The sequence below is a fragment of the Cervus canadensis genome, chromosome 25, assembly GCF_019320065.1.
Source record: "Cervus canadensis isolate Bull #8, Minnesota chromosome 25, ASM1932006v1, whole genome shotgun sequence".
Classification (NCBI taxonomy): domain Eukaryota; kingdom Metazoa; phylum Chordata; class Mammalia; order Artiodactyla; family Cervidae; genus Cervus; species Cervus canadensis.
In genome coordinates this window covers 12,426,971-12,451,185 of record NC_057410.1, presented here as the reverse complement: position 1 = coordinate 12,451,185, position 24,215 = coordinate 12,426,971, and the positions used below count along the sequence as shown (strand labels likewise).

The window sequence follows — 24,215 nt, the reverse complement described above, 5'->3', positions numbered from 1 at the left end:
TTTCAGCCTCCAGACCTCCAGAAAATAGCAAATTTGTGTTTTTAAACAAATAAGTTTGTGGTAGTTTGTTACAACAGCAATAGGAAACTATTACAGATTCTTTGACAATATGCCCTCCTTTAACCAGGATATAATTGGCAGGAGAAAGAAGAGCTGGGAGGAGCTGTTACAACAAAGAATCCGTTGGAGGACCCTGAGAGTTCGAAATGTAGTGGCTTTTCATTGGCTGAGCTGTGATACTCTCTCATTGACTGAGCTTTTGCCAGGCAAGGAGAAATTATTCTTCCTCCGGCTGTGTTGTGAAACAGTAACTTTCTATTGAAGTTGCAAAGAATATATTTTCCTGTTGGGTCTGCAGTTACGGTCAATTGATAAGACATAAGAGCTCCCCTTTCTGGACTTTCAACTCCATTTTGTTTTGTTTTTTTGAAGTTCAAACTCCATTTTAAATGAAGTTTCCGTTCATTAATTTTTACTCTGCCATCTGAAGCTTGTCAGTCTTTCCTCTTCTCCTGGCTGACTTTTCCACTTTTTTTCTGTTTGAGCATAGTGTCCTGACTGGACTGCCCACCAAGTTCCTCTTTCTAGTCTGAGAATGACCTCAACACTGGTAGAGAACAGAGATGAGGATGTACACACCTTGAGTGGAAGGAAGTCCTTCCTGAACCAGCGCTCCAGCTGTGCACATCCCAAAAGACGTCCTCCTCTAACTGTGCTCTTGTGACATAATAAGAAATATATATTGGGTCTTCCTCCCCAGTTTCTGGCACAGATCTCCTAAAACCCTTGTAATTTCCTAAGTGATAAGAGGTGAAGGACCATCTTTTGTTATAGTATTTAGTTTTTGTCCCCGGTTCCTGAAATAGCTCTTAGAGCAATAGAGGTGGAAGTAGTGTATTTTGTTATTCATAACAAGCCGCTTCCTACCAGAAATAAGTTTATGTTAATGAAGTGATTTTTGAAAATCCACTAAGGATGGGAGCTTTTCGCCAGGGAAACTGTGTGATTAGAGGATTGGAACTTTCAGCTCCACCTCCCCACCTCAAAGGAGGGGAGAGGAACTGGACATTGAGTTAATCACTAATGGCCAATAGTTTAGTCAATCATGACTACCAAAGGAAACCTCCAGAACAGTCCTAATCAAATGGGTTTGAAGTGTCCAAGTGGTGAACACATTCACATGTGGGGAAGATGGCATGCCTGGAGAAGGCTTGGAAGCCCTCTGCTCCTTCCTGCATACCTTGCCCTATTCATCTCTTCTGCTTCGCTGTTCCTGAGTTGTATGTTGTATCACTTTTTTACAGTTGATTTACAACTTTTTTTAAGTTTCAGGTGCACTGCAAAGTGATTCAGTTACTTATATATATAAGAATCTGCAGATTCTTTTCCACTATAGTTAATTACAAGATATTGAATATAGTTCCCTGTGCTATACAGTAAGACCTTGTTGTTTATCTGAGTTGTATCTTTTATAATAAAGTGGTAAATGTGTTTCGCTGAGTTCTATCAGCTGTTTTAGCAAATTATTGAACCTAAGGGAAGAGACATGGAAAACTTCAGTTTGTTGCCAAGTAGGACAGGAGTTGTGGATAACCTGGGAACCTACTGCTTGGGATTGGCGTCTGAAGTGGGGACAGTCTTCTGGGACTGAGCCTTTACCCTATGAATTCTGACGCTATCTTTAGGAAGATAGCGTCAGAATTGAATTGAATTGTAAGACATCCATTGGTGTCTGCAAAGAACTGGAGAAGAGTTTGGTGTGGAAAATCCACTGGTTTTGGTCTCGTTAGTGTTGTGAGTGAGTAGAAAGAGAAATGAAGCTTTTCTTTCAGCCGTTCTTCCCTCCCTCAATTCTACAAAATAGGACAGTCCTTCAAACTGTCATTTTCAGTCAGTCAAGTTCAGTTCAGTCGCTCAGTCGTGTCAGACTCTTTGTGACCCCATGGACCGCAGCACGCCAGGCCTCCCTGTCCATCACCAACTCCCGGAGTTTACTCAAACTCATGTCCATTGAGTCGGTGATGCCATCTAATCATTTCATCCTCTGTCGTCCCCTTCTCCTCCTGCCTTCAATCTTTCCCAGCATCAGAGTCTTTTCCAATGAGTCAGTTCTTCACATCAGGTGGCCAAAGTATTGGAGTTTTAGCTTCAGCATCAGTCCTTCCAATGAACACCCAGGACTGATCTCTTTTAGGATGGGCTGGTTGGATCTCCTTGCAGTCCAAGGGACTCTCAAGAGTCTTCTCTTACACCACAGTTCAAAAGCATCAATTCTTCTGTGCTCAGCTTTCTTCAGAGTCCAACTTTCACATCCATACATGACTACTGGAAAAACCATAGCTTTGACTAGACGGACCTTTGTTGGCAAAGTAATGTCTCTGCTTTTTAATATGCTGTCTAGGTTGGTCATAACTTTTCTTCCAAGGAGTAAGCATCTTTTAATATCATGGCTGCAATACCATCTGCAGTGATTTTGGAGCCTAAGAAAATAAAGTCTGTCACTGTTTCCATTATTTCCCCATCTACTTCCCATGAAGTGATGGGACCAGATACCATGATCTTAGTTTTCTGAATGTTGAGCTTTAAGCCAACTTTTTCACTCTCCTCTTTCACCTTCATCAAGAGGCTTTTTCCTCTTCACTTTCTGCCATAAGGGTGGTGTCAACTGCACATCTGAGGTTATTGTTATTTCTCCTGGCAATCTTGATTCCAGCTTGTGCTTCTTCCAGCCCAGACTTTCTCATGATGTACTCTGCATATGTTAAATAAGCAGGGTGACAATATACAGCCTTGACGTACTCCTTTTCCTATTTGGAACCAGTCTGTTATTCCATGTCCAGTTCAAAATGTTGCTTCCTGACCTGCATACAGGTTTCTCAAGAGGCAGGTCAGGTGGTCTGGTATTTCCATCTCTTTCAGAATTTTCCACAGTTTATTGTGATCCACACAGTCAAAGGCTTTGACATAGTCAATAAAGCAGGAATAGATGTTTTTCTGGAACTCTCTTGCTTTTTCAATGATCCAGCAGATGTTGGCAATTTGATCTCTGGTTCCTCTGCCTTTTCTAAACCCAGCTTGAACATCTGGAAGTTCACGGTTCACGAGTTGTTGAAGCCTGACTTGGAGAATTTTGAGCATTACTTTACTAGCGTGTGAGATGAGTGCAATTGTGTGGTAGTTTGAGCATTCTTTGGCATAGCCTTCCCTAGGGATTGGAATGAAGATTGACCTTTTCCAGTCCTGTGGCCACTGCTGAGTTTTCCAAATTTGCTGGCATATTGAGTGCAGCACTTTCACAGCATCATCTTTTAGGATTTGAAATAGCTCAACTGGAATTCCATCACCTCCACTAGCTTTGTTTGTAGTGACACTTCCTAAGGCCCACTTGACTTCACATTCCAGGAAGTCTGGCTCTAGGTGAGTGATCACACCATTGTGATTATCTGGGTCATGAAAATTTTTTTTTTTTTTTAATTAACTTTATTTTAAACTTAGTCCTGAAGTGAAGTTGCTCAGTCACGTCCAACCCTTTGTGACCCGATGGACAGTAGCCTGCACCAGGCTCCTCTGTTCATGGGATTTTCTAGGCAAGAGTACTGGAGTGGGTTGCCATTTCCTTCTCCAGAAAATTTTTTTTTGTATAGTTCTTCTGTGTATTCTTGCCACCTAAAATGTTGTTTTAGATTCACATGTAAAACAGAAACACTTCCTTATTATATATTTCTATGTTTTCTGGTCTCCATACAATATAGTTGGGGGGAAGAGCTATTTTTATTTAGAAACAAAAAAGAAAAATTTATGAGACAGCAATATCAGTTTTGTTAAAAAAGAAAAAAAAAAGAGGAAAAAATGTGTGTCTGTAATACGTCATCTACATTGAACGAGTGCAGCGGGAGAAGGCTAATGGCACAACTGACCATGTGGGCATTCACCCCAGCAAGGTGGTTATCACCAGACTAAAACTGGATAAAGACCGCAAAAAGATCCTCGAACGTAAAGCCAAATCTCGCCAAGTAGGAAAGGAAAAGGGCAAATGTAAGGAAGAAACAATTGAGAAGATGCAGGAATAAAGTCATCTTGTCTACAACTTTCATTAAATACTGTTAAAATGAAAAAAAAAAAATGTGTGTCTGTGTACATATAAGAAGACACTGACATTTATGGTGGTCACTGCCAGTGATAGGGTTACAACTGATTTTAATGGTTCACTTGCCTTTTCATCATTTTCTAGCTTATTACAAAAATAATAAAAAGGATACATCATACATAGCATCCTCATATTTTTAATTTTTTCATGGTGCCTCAATAATCCTCCAAATTGTAAGAAATTTGTAAATGAATGAGAAGCATGCAAGTCAGACTGATTTGTCCAGGGACAAGAAATGCCTCAAATAATCCTGAAAACACTTATCAGAGCTTCAAAAACAATGCTAAAGAACTAAGTATCTGGACCCAAAGCCAGACCATGCAGCTGTATTCCTGGTAGATTCCCATGACCCAGAGATGGTACTAAGTAAATGTGCAAGTATTCTGAGTGGGATCTATCATGCAGAAGTTATCTTTTATCACACTGTGCATGGATTTTGCTCTCTTTTTGCTTTCTAAACCATTTCCTTGCACCAATCTCTCTCTCTCTTGGGGTGAGGTCCAGACAAGAGTATGAGAATTCTTAGTTGCCTCATGAATGCCTCATTGGAGTGAAGAAAATGAGATTTCATTTGTGAGGAGGAACCCAAGAGGAGCGATCATTCTCTTCTAACAGCTTATAAAGATGTGAATAGAATTGTTTTTGTTTTCACTTCTTTCTTCAGGACTCTCTCAACAGTACTGATAGGAGACTATGGTCAGCAACACCGTCCCCACTGTACGGGAACAGAATTGACCACCCTATAATATGTCTCTTTGGCAGATTAGTTGTGTTTTGTTTTGTTTTGTTTACCACAGCAAGTGCTTTTAATAAGAACACAAAATTTGCACAAGAGGCACATTCTGGGGAATGTAAACAAACTATCACAAGTAGTAATTCTGCTGGAAGTATAAAATAAGGCTCTCTCAGAGTACAAATATACAGGAGGAAATGATTTAAAATGTGTTTATGATTTATAGTCACATTACATTGTCTTAAACACTGAAAACAAGCATACTAATTAAAAAGCCAGCTAAATGGCAGTTGAACATATATACAAATCTTAGTCCACAAAGTTCATGTAAACAGTTTTAAGTACTTCATTTCAACACAAAAGTAATGAACAAGTGAAGAGATACATCTCAAAGTATTAATTTATGACTATGACAAAAATCAAGAGAACTTATATTGGAAGAGGGTTACATTACTGATAAAACCATGCAGAAGACAGACCACATAACACAAAACCAATAGTGCTGAGCTGTTTTAAGCTGGTTATTTTCTAAGAAGCAGCAGACTTGGGAAGAGGTCTGAAAACCAAGAAGCAAAAGGAGTTGCTGTTTTGTAGGAAATATTTTCTGTAAGGAAAATCTTCATTTGCAAGGGTGTTCCCCTCTCTGTGCCTTGAAAAGGATGACCAAGTCTCTAGAAACATTGATCAATGGAGAAGGCAAAGACAAATCTGTATCAGAATCACCTTTGTTTACTGTGCTTTTCCTGGTAGCCACTCATGACTGACTCTCCCTACCTTTAGCCTCTCTTTTGTCTTTAGCTGAGGATGGTATTTAAGGTGAGAGCTTTGGCCATCTGGGAGAGTTACTCAGTTTTTCTGTTTTTCTATCGTGTATATGCTTCCCATGTGGCTCAGCTGGTAAAGAATCCACCTGCAATGCAGGAGACCTGAATTCGATCCCTGAATTGGGAAGATTCCCTGGAGAAGGGAAAGGCTACCCACTCCAGTATTCTGGCCTGGAGAATTCCATGCACTATACCGTTGCAGAGAGCTGGACACGACTGAGCGACTTTCACTTTGGCTTCCCTGATAACTCAGTTGAAGTATTAAGTTATTGGGTGGGGCTTCCCAGGTGGCGCTAGTGGTAAAGAACCCACTTGCCAACACAGGAGACACAAGAGGTTTGATCCCTGGGTCAGGAAGAACCCCTGGATGAGGACATGGCAATCCATTCCAGTATTTTTGCCTAGAGAATCCCATGGAGAGAGGAACCTGGTAGGCTACAGTCCATAGGGTCACAGAGTCGAACACAATTGAAGAAACTTAGCACACATGCACACATATATATTATTAAATTTTGTTTCATTTTCTCCCGTTAATTTGCTTTATGTCAATTTTAGTTCTTAGATCAGAAAAATCTAGAAAAGTATAGGAATATTTCTTCCTCCCAAGCATTGGTTTCTCTAGGCTGATAACATGGCTCTCTCTACCTGACTTCATTTCCCCCAGAGGCCTCCTTGACTCTTGCTTTGATCCTTTCCTGGAGAGAATTTCCTATACCAAACTTCTGGACGTGCCTCACTCCTGAGTCCTTAGATGTTCAGGAGGAACCCCTGCTACATGGTAACTAATATACAGGCAGAGCAAAAAATATGCTATTTTAAAAATCACATCTCTGCAATTAAGCCCTAGGCTCTTTAACTCTACCCCCAAGGAATGTGATTGTAAGACTCATCACTTCTTGAGTCATCCTCTCAGACACTTTATAATGTGTCAACTGTTTTTAAAAAAAATATTTTGACACTTGTTAAAATGTTAAGGAAGACTTTATGCAAGACTATTGCAATGGAGGTGTTGTAACAGGGGAGAACTATTCAGCTCACCTCCAAATACAGCCAAGACAGCTGAGAATGTATAGCCCATGAGCTGAGTAAGAAATCAGTGGGTGGAAAATTACTAGGAGGCAACATCAAAGGTAGGAAGATTCTAAATAAACTGACTTAGCAGGATTCTTACTACAACTGAGGTACGTATGCTAAAGATAGGACATGGGCCAAGGCCAAACCCTAGTTGAAAATAGGGCTCAGAGGAACCTAAGTTTGGTCAAGGAGAGAATCTTTGTCACAATATTTCCTGTTTTAAGATGTGAGTCCTAGAACTGAATGATGTAACACAGACATGATCTGATCAATACAGGGTCTAGAGGGTTCTGTCCTTTCTTGGTGTGAACGCTAAATTTCTCCAGTTTATAAGGTTGATGTGAGATTTCTGGGTAGTCACAGAGCCCCCTTTTATGGTTGGTTCATAATTAACATTGCAGACAGGTGTTTACTCACAAGAACTCTCTTTCAATCTTTCCATCATCTTACTACTGATGCTAAAAGCTAGACCTCTGTGCAGTGGTGCTGAATCAAATCTCATAGACAGATTTTTGGGTGAAGTAGAAAAAAATAGCTTTATTGCTTTGCCAGGCAAAGGGGGACACAGTGGACTTGTGTCCTTCAAAACTGTGTGTCCCAACCTGGGAGGATTTGGTGAGGAATTTTATAGGAATGGTTCAAGGGTGGAGCTACTGATAAGATTAGGGTGTGTGCACTCCTTTAATCTAACCTCACATGATCTCCTGATGAACTTTTCTGGTTCCTTTAATCTGGTCTCTGATGGTCTTCTCTGGAATGAAGAATGCTAGCATCTTCCATTTATTGAGGGTTTTAGTTCTATAAACAGTTCAAAGATATTGTTATGGGAATCCCTTGAGTAGAAACCAGGACCCTGCCCAAAGACTACACTGTTGTTTCTTGACTGCTCTTCCCTTGTCTCTGCAACTCCTCCCTTCCTTGATCAGCAACTGTTGGTGTCTTCCCTTTGGGACTCAGAGGAGGTCTTGGAAGCAGGAGTCTATCTCCTACAGACAAGAAATGGGGGACAGAAAGGCTTCCATGTCCAGGAAGCCCAGGGGGTCCTGCTCTTTTTCAGAAGTGGCTCCACTCTGGGCCTAGGAATTTATTTCAATAACTGGACATTACCATCCTCATTCGCTGTTCTACACTGCTTTGTGCAATATTTCACAAGTGTATGCCATGATGAGGGATGCTGCACAATTAAATGCTAATCCTGTGAACTTCCTTGAGCTTACAGTTGCTGCAATATCTGACCAGATGCTGTGCTTCAAGTTTTCAAATGTCCTGTTGCATCCCTGTGAGTTTGCTACAGCACTTCAGGGCACCTTGAAGCACAGCTCCAGAATCATGGCCTTGGTAGACACTTCATCCCTTTTATAAATTGGAAAAGGAGTACATCAAGGCTGTATATTGTCACCCGGCTTATTTAACTTATATGCAGAGTACATCATTCGAAACACTGAGCTGGATAAAGCACAAGCTGGAATCAAGATTGCCGGGAGAAATATCAATAACCTCAGATATGCAGATGATACCATCTTTATGGCAGAAAGTGAAGAAGAACTAAAGAGCCTCTTGATGAAAGTGAAAGAGGAGAGTGAAAAAGTTAGCTTAAAGCTCAACATTCAGACAACTAAGATCATGGCATCTGGTCCCATCACTTCATGGCAAATAGATGGGGAAATAGTGGCTGGCGGATTTTATTTTTGGGGGCTCCAAAATCACTGCAGGTGGTGTTGCAGCCATGAAATTAAAAGACACTTACTCCTTGGAAGAAAGTTATGACCAACCTAGACAGCATATTAAAAAGCAGAGACATTACTTTGCCAACAAAGGTCCATCTGGTCAAGGCTATGGTTTTTCCAGTAGTTATGTATGGATGTGAGAGTTGGACTATAAAGAAAGCTGAGAGCCGAAGAATTAATGCTTTTGAACTGTGGTGTTGGAGAACACTCTTGAGAGTCCCTTGGACTGCAAGGAGATCCAACCAGTCCATCCTAAAGGAAATCAGTCCTGAATATTCATTGGAAGGACTGATGTTGAAGCTGAAACTGCAATACTTTGGCCACCTGATGCGAAGAGCTGACTCATTTGAAAATACCCTGATTCAGGGAAAGATTGAAGGCAGGAGGAGAAGGGGACAAGAGATGGTTGGATGGCATCACTGACTCAATGGACATAGGTTTGGGTAAACTCCGGAAGCTGGTGATGGACAGGGAGGCCTGGCGTGCTGCGGTTCATGGGGTCGCAAAGAGTCGGTCACGACTGAGCGACTGAACTGAACTGAATTGATACTAATATCTCTCTGAACAAGGAACTGCCATTCCAGTAAACAAAGGATGTTGCCTGCCATCCCAGTTCTACAAGGATCAAGCCATTAGTCACTGTAGCCACCCACCAATGGTGCACCCTCAGGGGCATTCAGGATGAAGAGAAAAAGGAAGCATTCTGTGCTTTGGGGACTGGCCCTAAATAGTTAAGATGCATATCTAAGGAATAATTTCAATAAATCCAGAGTTTTTTCATCTTCCCATACAAATAAAAGCACTTAAAGCATAAGCTTGAGAGGACGATTTTTTTGTGATTAGCAGTAGTCTTTTGTCATTTGCAGTAATATTTTGATGTTCAACTACATGATTTTTTCCAGCCCAAAGCCCCACTATATAGCCTGACTCCTCCCTTCTCTCTTCAAAACAGTTCCTCAGATCTACCTGAAAGGCTATACTCCTGGCTAGAGACCTCGATAAGTTATAAACTTAACTCCCAACTTTTAAGTTGTAAGGTTTTCTTCAGTCAAAGTTTAAAAAAATTTTTTTCGGTTTTGTTATTTGAAGACTTATTGGCCAGAGCACTCAACTAGTAACTTCTGTACAAAGAGCAGAAAAAGATAATATTTGGGACATTAGAAGTTAATGTCAGTGAAAATAATGAAACATGGGAGAAAGATGAACTAAGAAGGTCTTAGAAAATGAGATGAGAAACCTTGATCTTACTAAATCATTCAACACATGTCAAAGTGTATCACAGAAGACATTTTTTTCTTTTGAATTAGGGCCAGCTTTGGTTATTTGGCTTTGATTGACAGCTGGGATAGTCTGGAATGAAAGGGAGCTGATGAAACTACACTCCCATAGCAAAACATAGGGTTGTTTTGTTTTTAATATTTAAAAACCAAGTGTTAGAAGGAAATAAGAAGCCCAAAATGGGATAATTTGCCCCTTACTACAGCAAGTCAGGACTTAATTGCTATCTCAACCCTTCCCAGAAATATGGCCTTTAAAATAGTCCATCTGAAGTTTCCTGATTATCAGTGAAATGACCTGTATGATAAAGACCCCTGACTTTCCCCACACCAGAAAAGATGATATCCTGGCCCCAAATGATCTTTTCATTTTTTTCCCAGCTAATGGCTTCCTTGTCCCCACCCCTGCTTCTAGAGAAGTTTTCCATTTTGTGCTGCTCCTCTGAGGCCCCTTTTGGTTCCTAGATGGGCTGCTTTCCTTTCACAAATCACTTCATATAGCCAATTAGATCTTCCAACTTACTGGGGGTTGACTTTGTTTTTTAGTACAAGGAAGAGAGAGAAGGACAAAGTGGGGAAGGGAAGAGGAAATTATTGCTCCCTCACATTATATGTGCTTAATCACTCATTTTGTAATCATCTATGTTCCCTTGCTTAGAGGTAATCATGTTTGTACCAAGTGCATTAATACAGGATGTTAAAGAGGCTAAGCCTGGGTCAGAGTTTAGGATAAATAGGATAAAAAAGTCTTTGGGCTTACACGGAGCTTCCCTCTGCCCCATTTCTGTCCCAGTCTTGGTGAAGTGGCCTTGTCCACGCCTGTTCAATTCTTTCTTTAGTTCCATTTTAGGCATCTTTGTACCCTACTCTCTGGGTCCATCTGGACCGGAACATGGTGAAGCAAAGCCTCACAGCAGGAAGGCTTTGACTGTGCTCATAGTTGCTCACTGGGCTCCCCAGTCTCTCCAGAAATAGGGACTGTTGTTCTTACCCAGGAGGAACTTTAATTATCCAAGTGACTGGGGCCTTCATGAGTGGTTTCTTAACAACTCCATGAGTCATACATTCAAAAAATGGAAAAAGCAGATCCTGAAATCCATGAGTAATAGCACTGTTTCAGAATCAGGGGCACATTTTTGCTTCCAGATTCCTGAACTTAGGTTTCACTATTTTAGAAATCTGAGCTGGTGGTAAAAGGAGCAAAAATGAATGTGTTATGCGCCCCTTGGTTCATGATCAGCATTTTCACATAGCTCAGCCTTAGAACAAGAAGCAGTGGCAAGGTTTTGTTCTCATCTCACAAAGCAGCTGCGCTGATACTTAAAGCAGCTGGCTCTAATGTCAGCAATCGACTTGACAACTTGACGTTGGTAATTTCACAAGCTGACTTAAACACTCCAGACTGGCTCACAAGCACTGGAAACAAGGGAAGTACTCGGCAGTCAGTGAGAAGAACCAGCCCCTCATACTCCAGAGGAGAAAGTTTCCCTTGTTATAAACTAAAAGGGAAAAAAGGCAAGGCGTTATATTTTAAATTACTAATTAGCTATTTCATGCTGCAGCCAAAGCACTTATCTGTTGAACCAAATATATCACTGTAATGGTTTTGTTTAACGATGTTTGGAAAGTTGAAAGTCGACAATGTGAAATATTCAACTCATTTGCACCATCATTAAGAATGAATTAGGGCCATGGCATTTAAGAGTTGGATGTTTTGCTGTGACACTAAAAAGAAACATCCTTTGAGCCTTTCCCCAGAGCCCAGACAGGCCTCCTGATTTCAGGAACCCAGAATGACTAAATAAGTGGGATTATGAAAGGTATGGAAATCCAAACATCTGTCCTGAACTGTCTCCTTTTACTTTAGGAGCTTTCAATTTCCAGAGCCAAACTGAAGCATAAACATTTTTTAAGTGGCTCATACAAGGACTAGTTTGCCGCTAACCAAGGGTGACATTAAATAAGCCCACGAATGAGGTGCCTGGCAGGGATACAACTGCACCATTAGAAAAAGTGGGCAGGCAGTTCTGAGGCCTCAGATGGAGTCTAGTTTAAACAGTTAAGAAAGTTAACTTAAGATCAGGGAAAATGGAAAAATATAGGTTCCCAGCCTTTGAATTCCACCAAAGAAGAGAAACAAGAAAGGAATGTATAATATAATTATCTAAACCATACAGACCTTAACATTCAGAAAACTCACCATTCAGAAAACAGAAAACTAAGATCATGGAACCCAGTCCCATCACTTTATGGCAAATAGACGGGGAAACAATGGAAACAGTGCTCCAAAATCACTGCAGATGGTGACTACAGCCATGAACTTAAAAGACTCTTGCTTCTTGGAAGAAAAGCTATGACCAACCTAGACAGCATATTAAAAAGCAGAGACATTACTTTGCCAACAAAGGTCCGTCTAGTCAAAGCTATGGTTTTTCCAGTGGTCATGTATGGATGCGAGAGTTGGACTATAAAGAAAGCTGAGTGCTGAAGAATTGATGCTTTTGAACTGTGGTGTTGGAGAAGACTCTTGAGAGTCCCTGGAACTGCAAGGAGATCCAACCAGTCCATGCTAAAGGAGATCAGTCCTGAATGTTCATTGGAAGCACTGGTGCTGAAGCTGAAGCTCCAATACTTTGACCACCTGATGCGAAGAACTGACTCATTGGAAAAGACCCTGATGCTGGGCAAGATTGAAGGCAGGAGGAGAAGGGGACAACAGAGGATGAGATGGTTGGATGGCATCACCGACTCAATGGACATGAGTTTGAGCAAACTCCGGAAGTTGGTGATGGACAGGGAGGCCTGGCGTGCTGCGGTCCATGGGGTCACAAAGAGTCAGACACGACTGAGCGACTGAACTGAACTAAACTGAACGGATACAGACCTCTGAGGGTCCATGGAGGAAGCCAATAACCACAGGCATTTCCAGGGGCCAAAGGGACAGTGACCCTGCATGGCTCCCAGACATAGAATGGAGAAGAAAGGAGTAAGTGGAGACCTCAGGTTGGGATCTCAGGTGCAGATTCTGTTAGCAACACGATGATAGCAGCACACAAATTCTTTCCCCCCTCACGGCCTCTGAACTTATCCTTCCAGAAGGGCATGCCTCCTATTTTCACATGGCTGGCTGCTTTTAGTCATTCACCCTTCCATGAGCTTTCCCCAACCACTGGGCAATCTCCAGCACATCACTCTGCTTTAATGCCTTCACGGATTTTACCACCATCTGGATTCATCATAGTTGTTATCTCAGTATCTATTAGTGGTCTGCTATGGGGGGGGGGGTGGCGGGGGAGGAGGGAAAGTCAATACATGTAGCACATAACTTCCAAATAATGAAAAATAAAATCTGTAATATTCTTTATTGTATGTGCCATATAGTCAATTGATTTTCTCAGAACGTCATTGAAGATTTTTGCCAAACTCAACTGTGGTTGCATTTCAACTGTGATTTAACAGAGTTGCATCCCATTCCCAATAAAAGTATTGTCATTAAACATGATATGTCATCTGCTATTAGACTATTTCTCAGCCTCAACACACAGATTATGTTCATTAAATTGGCACTTCTTTCGGCTTGGGCACTATTGCTTACAAGAGTGCTAGTCATAGTTTTAGCTTCTTGTGCAGTTGCAAGGTTTGAAATGTTGTTTATCAATAGTTTTCAAAATTCTTGACAATATAATGATCCACTCTCATGGACCAACACAAGCTCTATGCCTCTCCAACCAGATGGTAGAAAGTTTTATGAGAGGATGAAGGACATCTGGAATGTGTCACATGTACAAAGAGCCTTTCCTAATACAAAACATACTAATATCTTCATTTTGATGCTCTTAAAATCTTTCTCTACCTGATTCTTAATCTTTCTGGGATGGAAAGACTGGGAAAAGTGCTGTCATCCCAACTACAGTTGCCCAGCTACTAAAGATGACAATTACCACACTAATTATTAGAGGATTCTAATGTCCAGAGATTTTGGTCAGAGGTGAAACCTGGAGCTACAGACATCTGAAGCAATTCTTTTCACTGACAGACCATCTTTTTATAGGTGTTGTGTCATAGATTTCAAAACGCTGAAAGCATTTTGGTCTCCTGACTCACACTGCTTAACTTTGCCTACTCACAGAGGTCTGCAACTTCCACTCAGTCTGGTCATGTGATACGATGTGGCATTTCTTTAGCTTTTAGGATATGGCAATGTATTTGTTTGCTAAGGAACCATAACAAAATACCACAAACTGGATTGTTTAAATAACAGAAATTGATTATCCCAGAGGTCTGAAGACTAGAAATCTGAAATCAAGCTTTTGTTGGGTTGGTTCCTTCTGAGAGCTGTGAGGGAGAATCTACTCCAGGTCTCTCTCCTAACTTCTAATGGTTGGCTGGCAGCCTTGCACATTCCTTGGCTTGTGGACCCATCACCCTGATCTCTGCATTCAGCTTCACATGGTATTCTCCCCAGGGGCCTGTGTCCAAATTTCTCATTTTAACAAGGACACCAGGCATGTTAAAGAAGGGGCCGAGTACTCCAGCTTGACCTCATCTTAAATTATGTCTGCAGTGACCCTATTTCCAAGGTTGCCATCTTAGGCACCAGGGTTAGGGCTTCAATATGTGAATTTGCAGAGGAGACACAGTTCAGCCCAAAATAGTAGATGCTTTTCTTTCTTTCTTCTTCTTTTTTTTTTTTTTGGTCTAATTCTAAAGACCTTTACGCTAGATGGAATTCTAAGACAAGTAAATGTATTCTCTATCTAGTTAAGAATTTTTAAACTTTATGGGATCTTTCATAGCGTTGGGCTCTTACAACTCTTAGAGATATTTAAAGATAGGTCCTCATGCAGCTCTGTTTTGGAGTCAAGAACTCAGGAGATCACTCTTCTGACAACTCCGTTCAAATCAACAGTGTTCAGTGCTGGATAACATGCTGTAAATGTATATTACATCTTTGAAATACACTCTGAAACCTCTACTGTTTTATTCCCACAGTCCCTCTAGAAATTCAATAAACAGCTCAGTGATTACTTGCTATAAATCAATTCTAAGTTGAGTATTTCCCCCTACAGTTGAACATTTCTGAAATCACAATCTGTTTATGATTTTTTGCACACTGTAGTTTAATTAGCAACATCTTTTTTCATGGGAGGTAAAATAATGATATGATCTTAACTGTGGTGTCTTACTTTCAATGATATGCAGTATTGAACATCTACTATTTTCAAGTGCTACTAAGTACTTAGAATCTAATGAATAGTCACAGAAAGAATAGCCTTCACAGTCTCTTAGGAGAGACAAGTAATAATCTTCACTGTAGTAATGTGGGGAGATAGTTTTTTCTGGGGAGATAGTTCTTTTCAGACTCCTGATTCTCACTTACCTACTGCCCTTTCCATCCACGTTGCATTGTGATTATTGGTTTTCTTGACTGTCTTCTCCTCTAGCAACTGGAGGGCAACTGTCCTGATTTACTCATCCTTATATCCTCATTGCCCCAGACTGAGCATGGCCCATAGTCAATGCTAAATGATTAGATAAATGAAAGCAGCTCTAAGCCTACATTGTGTTAGAAAATCTCACTAAAGAAAACTTAGAATTTATGATTAACTATGAAAACAAACTCAAGTTTATCTGCTTACAGGACTTTCAAGTAGGACTGCCTAGAACGCATATCATTAAATGGCTTTTTTGCTGTGGTGATCCTTGGTAAAAGTTGGAAAATCATAGCAAAGTGTAAGGGTTCTTCTTTGGTTTGCAGTTTTCACAGCCAGCCATCAGTTGGATTGTAAAATCATTCAGGAATGTAGGGGTGTGGAGTGAGGTCTTCCCTGTATTCCAGGGTCCTATATCTCTCTTCCTTATCCTCAGGTTCAGACAAAATTGAGCCTAAGTGAGCTTTGACTAGCATTTTGAAGAAGTGAATAGATGGGCAGTAGCTGAACAGAACAAGATTGAGATTTAATAATGCAAGTACAGCATAAGGTATGTGTGTTAGTTTTCTACTGCTGCGTAACAAATGATTATAAACTTAGCAGTTTAATACAACACATATTTATTATCCCACAGGTTCTGTGGGCCAAGAGCTGGGCATGGCTTAGCTGGGTCCCCTGCTTAGGGTCTTATAAGGCTACAAACAAGGTGTTAGCCTGGCTCAACTGGACAACGATCTGCTTCCAAACTCCTTCAGGTCGTTGATAGACCTCATCTGCTTATGGCTGAAGTCATACAACCAGTTTACTTGCTGGTTACAGCTAGGGCTGCTCTCAGCTCTAGAGGCAACTGCAGCTGCCTATCACATGCCCTCTCCTTAGGCTTTCTCACAACATGGCACTCTACTTCAGAGCCAGCAATGGAGAGAGAATCTCTGACCGAAGGGAGAGCCCAATCCTCTGTTAAGGACATTTACCTGATTGAGTCAAGTCCATCCATGACAATCTCCCTTTTGACTTACTCAGAATCAACTGATTTGGGACTTCAATTACATCCATAAAATCCCTTCCTCTTTGTCATATTCTGTTGGCTAAAAGCAGGTCACTAGTCCCACCGAAACTCAAGGGGAGGGGAGATTACGTAGGGTGTGAACATTAGGGAGAGAATCAGGGGATCCGTTCTAGGATTCTATCTATCTCACCATAGATATCTCCTCACTATAATAACTTGGAAGTTAACTTCACGGAATTCCAGGGCTGGAAAGGACTTCCACAGACTTTAAGTAGATCAGAAAAAGTGAATGCTTATCCCTTTCTAGATCTTCAAGGAAAGTGAGATTCTTTATAATCAATCTTTGTGAATAATAAAAGCTAACACATGTAGGAGGGAAATATGATTCTTACCAGGTCCAATTCCTTGGTAGAGGCTTTCTAGTTTTCTGAGATATGGAGTTGGGAAGGTTGTGAAACTCAGTGTTCAGAGTTAAGTGGAAAAGAATTCCAGGATCAATTATTGATGTCTGCCCAGGAAAGGCTATTGGAAACAAACATATGACATAGTTGCCAATGTTGCAATGAGAAAAGAACCAGGAGGGATGAATGGTCTGCTCCAGACCCATTTCCACTCTAGCAGGTGACTTTGAGAAATCACTTTGCCTCTCAACTCTTGTTTCTTAATCTGTTTAAAAAAAAAAAAAAGAAAGAAAAGGAAAAAAAAAAAAAGTTGCCTCTTAGGGTTTTCTTGACGATTAAATGACATACCTCAGATGAAGTTGTTCTGTAAATATAAACATTAAACAAGTGTAAGATGTTATTGCCATCTAACTTCTTGAAAGAAATTATTCCAGTACATCTTCTGACATAACCTTTGTCCCCAGCACCTTGTTTCTGCTTTCTTCAAATCTCAGGTAGAAAATATATTTCTCAAATTTGCACTTGGTGAGCTGACAACTCCCTGGAATAGATGTCTGTCTTATCAAACTGATGAACAGGATGACAACACCATTGTAACTACGGAGTCAACCCTAACGTGTTCTAACTCCTTTGAGTTTGGTATGTTAAGATCAAGGTTCACCAAAACAAACAAACAACTTTATTTTAGAATCATGTGTGAACCCTAGGATTGCTAGCAGCGTGGCTGTACAGGTACAATAGAGAATCTTGGGATCAGAAAAGCAAGTTATTTGTAAAGTAAATGCAGTGCAACTGCCTTGAACTCTTTTTAAATATAGGAAGTGTCAATTCAGGAGCTCATACCTACAGGCTCAGCTTGTGTCCCTGTCTTCAGTAATTGTTTTTTCTGATATTAAGCTGAGTATGTGAGTGAGGAAACAGTTACCATCCATCAAATCGTGACTACTCAAAAGTGGTCTGTGGACCAGAAGTACTGGCATCACCTGAAAGTTTGTTAGAAATACAGACTCTCGACCTGCAACTCAGACTTGTTTAATCTGAATCTGCATTTGAATGCGATCTCAAGGTCATTCACTCACAGGTTACAGTTTAAGAGACTTGTACTAAACTTTCAAGAGCAAGGTACCTGGGACCATCCCAAACAGCTTGGGGCATCCAGCCTCTTATAATTGGTCTCTATTTTGCAGAAACTACTGTCAATTTATTATTATGTGTTATTGTTGTGATACTATTTTTTAAAAATTATTTTCCAGCTTTACTGACATATTGACTTAACAATGTATAAGTTTAAGAATATAAGTATATGATAGGATATACGTATGTATCGTAAAATGATTACCACAATAAGATTAGTTTACACATTCATCACATCACATACTTACATATTGTGTGCTTGTATGTGGTAAGAGCTTTTAAAATCTATTCTCTTAGCAATGTTCAAACATATAGTATTGGGAACTATAGTCACCATGCTGTACATGGATCCCCAGAGCTTATTCATCTTATAATGAATGCATTCCTAAGTCAAGATTTATAAATGGGTAACTAGTCTTGTGGGAGCCAGGAACACATCAGCAAAAGTTTGCATCATTGTTTGGGAGTTACCTGGCCCTAATGATCATTAAACAATTATTATTGTTATTATTGATTATTAACTACAAAGCCCTGGATGATAGAGAAATGATTTGCTACAAAGTATATTCCTGGGTAGGGTCAACAAGAGGACTTAGGAAACTGTAAGGGCCCAAGACTGTGTCATGCTTCCCAAGTGGCACTAGTTATGAAGAATCTGCCTGCCAATGCAGGAGACACAGAGTCACAGGTTCAATCCATGGGTCGGGAAGATCCCCTGGTGTAGGAAATGGCACCCCACTCCAGTATTCACCTGGAAAATTCCATGGGCAGAAGAACCTGGCAGGCTACAGTTCATGAGGCCACAAAGAGCTGGACACAATTCAGCAACTGAGCACACACACACAAGATTGTGTCAGTTATGCTCACAACCATGCAAAAGGTTGACTTGCCCAAAAGGCACAGATTTCTGCCAGATCTGTGAGGCTCAGGAGCCCTTTCTCTTCTATAAACTGCATCCTCAAAAGTAGAATATGTGATCAAATCTCAAATTCTAAAGGAAAAGGGGAGAATATAGCACAGATAATAGGAGCGAAGAAAGGAGAGGGGAAGACAGGAAAGAGAATTCGATGTTGAAGGAGGTATATGAAAGCAGCAGTAGGAAGCTGGGAAGGTGCCTCCTCTGGTCCCATCTACAACAGTGGCTAGCGGAGACTACTCACCCTCTGCTGTGTGCTGCCCTTGGTTGCTCAGTCGTGTCTGACTCTTTGCAACCCCATGGATTGTACCCTGCCAGGCTCCTCTATCCATGGGGATTCTCCAGGCAAGAATACTGGAGTGGATTGCAATTCCCTCCACCAGGGGATCTTCCCAACCCAGGGATCGAACCCAGGTCTCCCTCATTGCAGGCAGATTCTTCACAGTCTGAGCCACCAAGGAAGCCTTTGCTCTCGTTAGAGCTTTCTGCACATGTGTGCTAGGTCACTTCAGTCATGTCCAACTCTGTGACCCTGTGGACGGCAGCCTGCCATACTCTTCTGTCCATGGGATTCTCTGGGCAAGAATACTAGAGGGGGTTGCCATTCCCTCCTCCAGGGAATCTTCCCGAACCCAGAGATCCAACCCATATCTCTTACGTCTCCTGCATTGGCAGGCAGGTTCTTTACCACTGGTGTCACCTGGGAAGCCCTACTAAGCACCTAAGCTCACCCTTATCGCCTTTGTGATATGCAAATTAGCATCACTTCAGTGGCTTACCACAACAAATGATCTTGCCCTCTCCTTTGAGAAGCTCAGATAGAAGTATTTTTGCCTTTTGTGCACAACTTATTTCTTGGTGTTTCTTTTAAATTTGTACTACCCAATAATTGTCTCATGTGGGTTCATCTCATCCCCAATAGCAGACCGTAAAACAGTGCATGTATTTTGGCTTACCCTTCTGTGAGAAGGTAGTCACTGATGAGAACACATTAAATTTCATGAAAGTTTTCTAAGAAGAAACTTAAAAACATTAGTGTTGGAAAGAGAGAGTTAGTAGGGTAAAGTCATAGAGTAGAGAGTCCAGACATAAACCCACACATATATGCTACACTAATTTTTGACAATGGTGTCAAAGTTACACAAGGGAAAGATAGTTTCTTCAATAAATGGTGCTTGGAAAACTGGCCATCCTCATGCAAAAGAATAAAACCAGGATGCCTGTCTTATACCACTCATAAAAATTAACTAAAAATGGATCAAAGACTTCAATTTATGACCAGAAACCATGAAACTCTTAGAAGAAAATATAGGGGAAAAGATCCCTGACACTGGTCTTGGCAATGATTTATTGGATAAGACAACAAGAGCATAGGCAACAAAAAATAAAGAAGTGGGACTACATTAAGCTAAAGAACTTCTGCACAGCTAAGGAAGCAATCAATAAAGGTAAAAGGCAGCCTACAGAATGGGAGAAAATATTCACAAATCATGTATCTGATCAGGGGTTAATATCAAAATATATGAAGAACTCATACAACTCAATAGCAAAAAGCAAATAATCAAGTTAAAAATAAGCAAAGGACTCAAATAGATATTTTTTCAAAGAAGGCATACAAATGGCCAATAGGTATATGAAAAGATGCTCAACATCACTAATCATCAGGAAAATGCATATCAAAATCATAGTGAAATATTACTTCATGCCTGTTAAGATGGCTATTATCAAGAAAAGACAAGAAATAACAAATGTTGGCAAAGATGTGGAGGAAAGGGAATATGTATACAGTGTTGATAGGAATGTAAAATGGTATAGGCCGTTATGGAAAGTAGTATGGCAACTCCTCAAAATATTAAAAGCTGAACTACCATATGATTCAGCAATCTCTTTCCTAGGTATTGCTGGATATCCAGCAATTGAACTAAAATCAGTATCTCAAATTGAAATGAGATACAAAGGAATTGAAATTAGTATCTTAAACAGATATCTGCATACCCATGTTCATTGTAGCTTTTATTCACAATAGTCAAGATATGGAAAAAACCTAAGTGTCCATCAATGGACGGATGGATAAAGAAGATGTAGTGTTACATACACAATGCAATAGTATTCAACCATGAGAAAGAAGGAATTCCTGCCATTTGTGAAAACATGGATGGACACTGAAGGCATTATGGTAAGTGAAATAAGTTATACACAGAAAGACAAATGCAGTATGATTTCATATGAAGAGCCTAAGAAAGCCAAACTCACAAAAACTGAGTGTACAGTGGGGTTAGCAGGGGTTGGGGCGGGGGTGGGAATTAAGCAGATGTTATTTAAGGGTACAAATTTGCAACTAGGAGATCAGGTTCTGGAGATCTAATGCAAAGTGATCTTAGTCAATAATGCTGTATTATAAAGTTCAAAGTTGCTAAAAGACTAGATCTTAATTGCTCTCACCACAAAAAAGGATGGTAATTATGTGATGTGACTGAGGTGTGAGCTAAGGCTTCCACAGTAATCATATTGCAATATATATGTGTATCAAACCAAGGTGTTGTATTCCTTAAACTTACAGTGTTATATGTCAATTATATCTCAACTTAAAAATTCAAGAATAATGAAGAGTAAGTAAGATAGATTTTGGAAATATACTGCCAGATATTATAAACTTATCTTATGGCTCCCAGAGAAGTGAGGGTGTCCCAAAGGGAATGACCAGTCCTCAGCTACCGTGGGAAGAGGTCGGTTTGAGGGTGGGGACCAGACTTTGGAGGAGGTGCGTGCGTGGTGGGGGAGGAGAGCAACACGTGGCCCCCTCCCAGGCCGTGGGACCTGGAGCACTCCTGTTGGTAGGGGGTGACTGTTCCTAGTTGGTGACCGGGGAGGGAGGCAGAAGTGGGCAGAGAAAAAGGTCTCAGGTTAGATCTTGACTCTGCAGGATCTCTGAATCATTCTCTGCGCCACATGTCCTTTCGACATCCACACAGTCTGTTCTGCACTGGATCAGGGAGGGTCACACCCACAGTTGGGTCAGAGTGATGCAGGGAAATGCTGGGTTCCCTCCCTGAGGTCAGAGAAGGTGCCAGCAAGGAAGAAATGGGCTCAGCTGGGCACTCCCTAGGGGTGTTCCTTGGAAGAATGCACTTAGTCAAAGCACTGTCTCAGTTCCCCATTTGTAACAGGAAAAGAAACAGTATCTTCCTTTTGGGGTTGTCATGAGGATTAGAAAAAAATATGTGCAGAGTGACTGGAATTTATATATTCATTCAGCGTTTACTCATCTCAGGTAATAGGGGTATGCAGTAGGCAAGACAGATTAAGTGCCCACTCTCTTGACTTTACATCCTGGAGAGAAGAGGAGACAGACCATCAGCAGATAAAACACTGTCAGCCAGAGACTCTCAGACGTTGTGTTTGCACCCATCATGTACAGCCAGCACTTCCAGAGCCCAGATTTAGCTGATAAGAGCTTCCCAAAGCAACTTTCAGTTGCTTCCCTTGCTGTCCACCCTGGTCACCTATATCCCTAACAGATACAGCCAGTCATTCGTCATTATGCTTGATTCTCTGAAGCCCCAGTTCTATAACTAGCCCCACTTCTATAACACAGAATTGGGCCTGATGAATTCAGAAGAACTACTGCCATTTGGGTGCATGTGATTTATTCAGAAGAAACCTGTCAAGGGTGAGGGAACCTGTATGGAGATGAGAAGAAGCTAAGCAAGAGCAAGCTCAGATCAAAGCTCACCTCGGCCTGATCACTGGGGACTCTGGCATGCAAACTGCGTCTTCCACTTGTACTTTGAAGGAAGGGGATGAAGCTTTTGTAGCCCTGTCTATCAGTCCTTGGCTGCCCCAAATGAAGAGGCTCCTTAGTCAAGGACGAGTCTGCAGAGAAGGTCATAGGCATAGGCTGCAGCGGTGCCATTCACAGGGGGGAGTCTACGGGCTCACCCCGGTGAAGGGGCTCTAGGCAGAGCGTCCATGCCCTCTATGAATAGTCACAAGGGAAGACGTCAGAGTGACAAGTGTCAAGAGAGAATGAACATTCAGTAACATGAGGGAGACCATGCAGTGACTTTAGCTTGGCTGGCCAGGAAACAACGGGTAGGCTCAGATTTTTTAGAACCTGAGGCTTACTGTTTGGGAGGTAGACGGGGGGGTCTTCTAAAGTAAAAGAATATAAAATCATAAATACAACACTAACACAAATGTGAAGATTTATTCAAAATGAGAAATCATAACAAATTACAAATACTAAAAGCTAATAAATACCTCAAACATCACAAAATCCAGAAAAAAAAAAAACCCAGATGTTCATGTTAATTAACTCCCTGACATATTTCTGTAATACCTTTTCCTCCATGTTTTGATGGTACATTTTTTAACTACTTCTCCATTAGATATTTGATAATAAATTATCTGTTAAGAGAATTAAAGACATCTTGATCTTTCATGCCTAACATGGTAGAGGAAAAAACATTTTTTTTTTTAATTAGTGATATTTTGTTAAAGCTTCTTTCAGTTTCAGAACTTGGTATTTGGTAAAATCATGTGACTTTTGAGGATTATTGTCAAATTTGAGAAAGTCTCTGTTAAGTTTCTTTCATAAATGAGCCATGAACTTTGGGAAGATATACTGCAGACTGGCTTCTGACTCCGCACATTTCAAACTCACTCTCCTCCCATGCTCCTCATTCTTTGGTTGCTGGGCATCATGGAGCATATTCATAGCAAGATGCCTATATATAACGAGGATAAGCAGTCATAAGTGAATCCAGGAAATCCTTGTTATGCGGAGTACATCTAGCAATAATGTACTTCCACAAGGAAATGGCTGCAGATTACTTAAATATCTCCCCTAAACTCAAATGAAATGAGTCCCTAAATCAACTTCCTTTTAGCCAGGTCCTGAAAATGCCCATAGCCATTCTGATGCCACCTGACCAGAGGAAGCAAAAAAGTGGGATATTTGGAGTAAAAAGAGAGTAACTTTTCATTTTTACTGATTGTGCTTAAAATATTTTACAGCATGTATAAAAACACAGAAGCAAGTGAATAGATCACCAGAGTCCTTCCCAAGGCTTAGAAAGGGCCCATGGAAATGAGTCTAGAGTAGGAAATGGCAACCGACTCCAGTATTCTTGCCTGGAGAATCCCACGGAAAGAGGAGCCTGGCAGGCTACAGTCTATGGAGAGGCAGAGTCAGAAACAACTGCGCATGCACGCATGCATGGAAATGAGGGGCTCTGAAATGTAAGCTTCATGCACATCACCTTAAATCTGCCAGGCAGTGAGGGCCTCTTGAAAGAGGTGCCATAGAAGATGAAAACACTTAGTTGACACCCAAAATGTTATTATTAACTGGAGACTTGGGGTGAATCCACTGTGATATTGCAGGGAACTTTGGTGCTATCCTGATCAAATGACTCAGATCAAATGGCAAAAGGACAGGAACATAACCCCTCCCCTGGAAGGCCTCTTTTAAAATAGAAGTGGCCCACATCAGAGATCCTCCCTGAAGTACCCCATTTATGGTTTTCAACCACCCAGCAT

At 40.9% G+C, this 24,215-nt stretch overlaps 1 long non-coding RNA gene across 1 annotated transcript; it reads left to right on the top strand.

Annotated features, from left to right (window-relative positions):
• The first annotated feature begins 3,865 nt into the window (after positions 1–3,865).
• LOC122427737 lies at positions 3,866–22,642 on the top strand. The gene is made up of 3 exons (XR_006265526.1): positions 3,866–4,035; positions 22,579–22,580; positions 22,633–22,642. It is a non-coding gene; the product is annotated as an uncharacterized LOC122427737 (long non-coding RNA).
• The last annotated feature ends 1,573 nt before the right edge of the window (positions 22,643–24,215 follow it).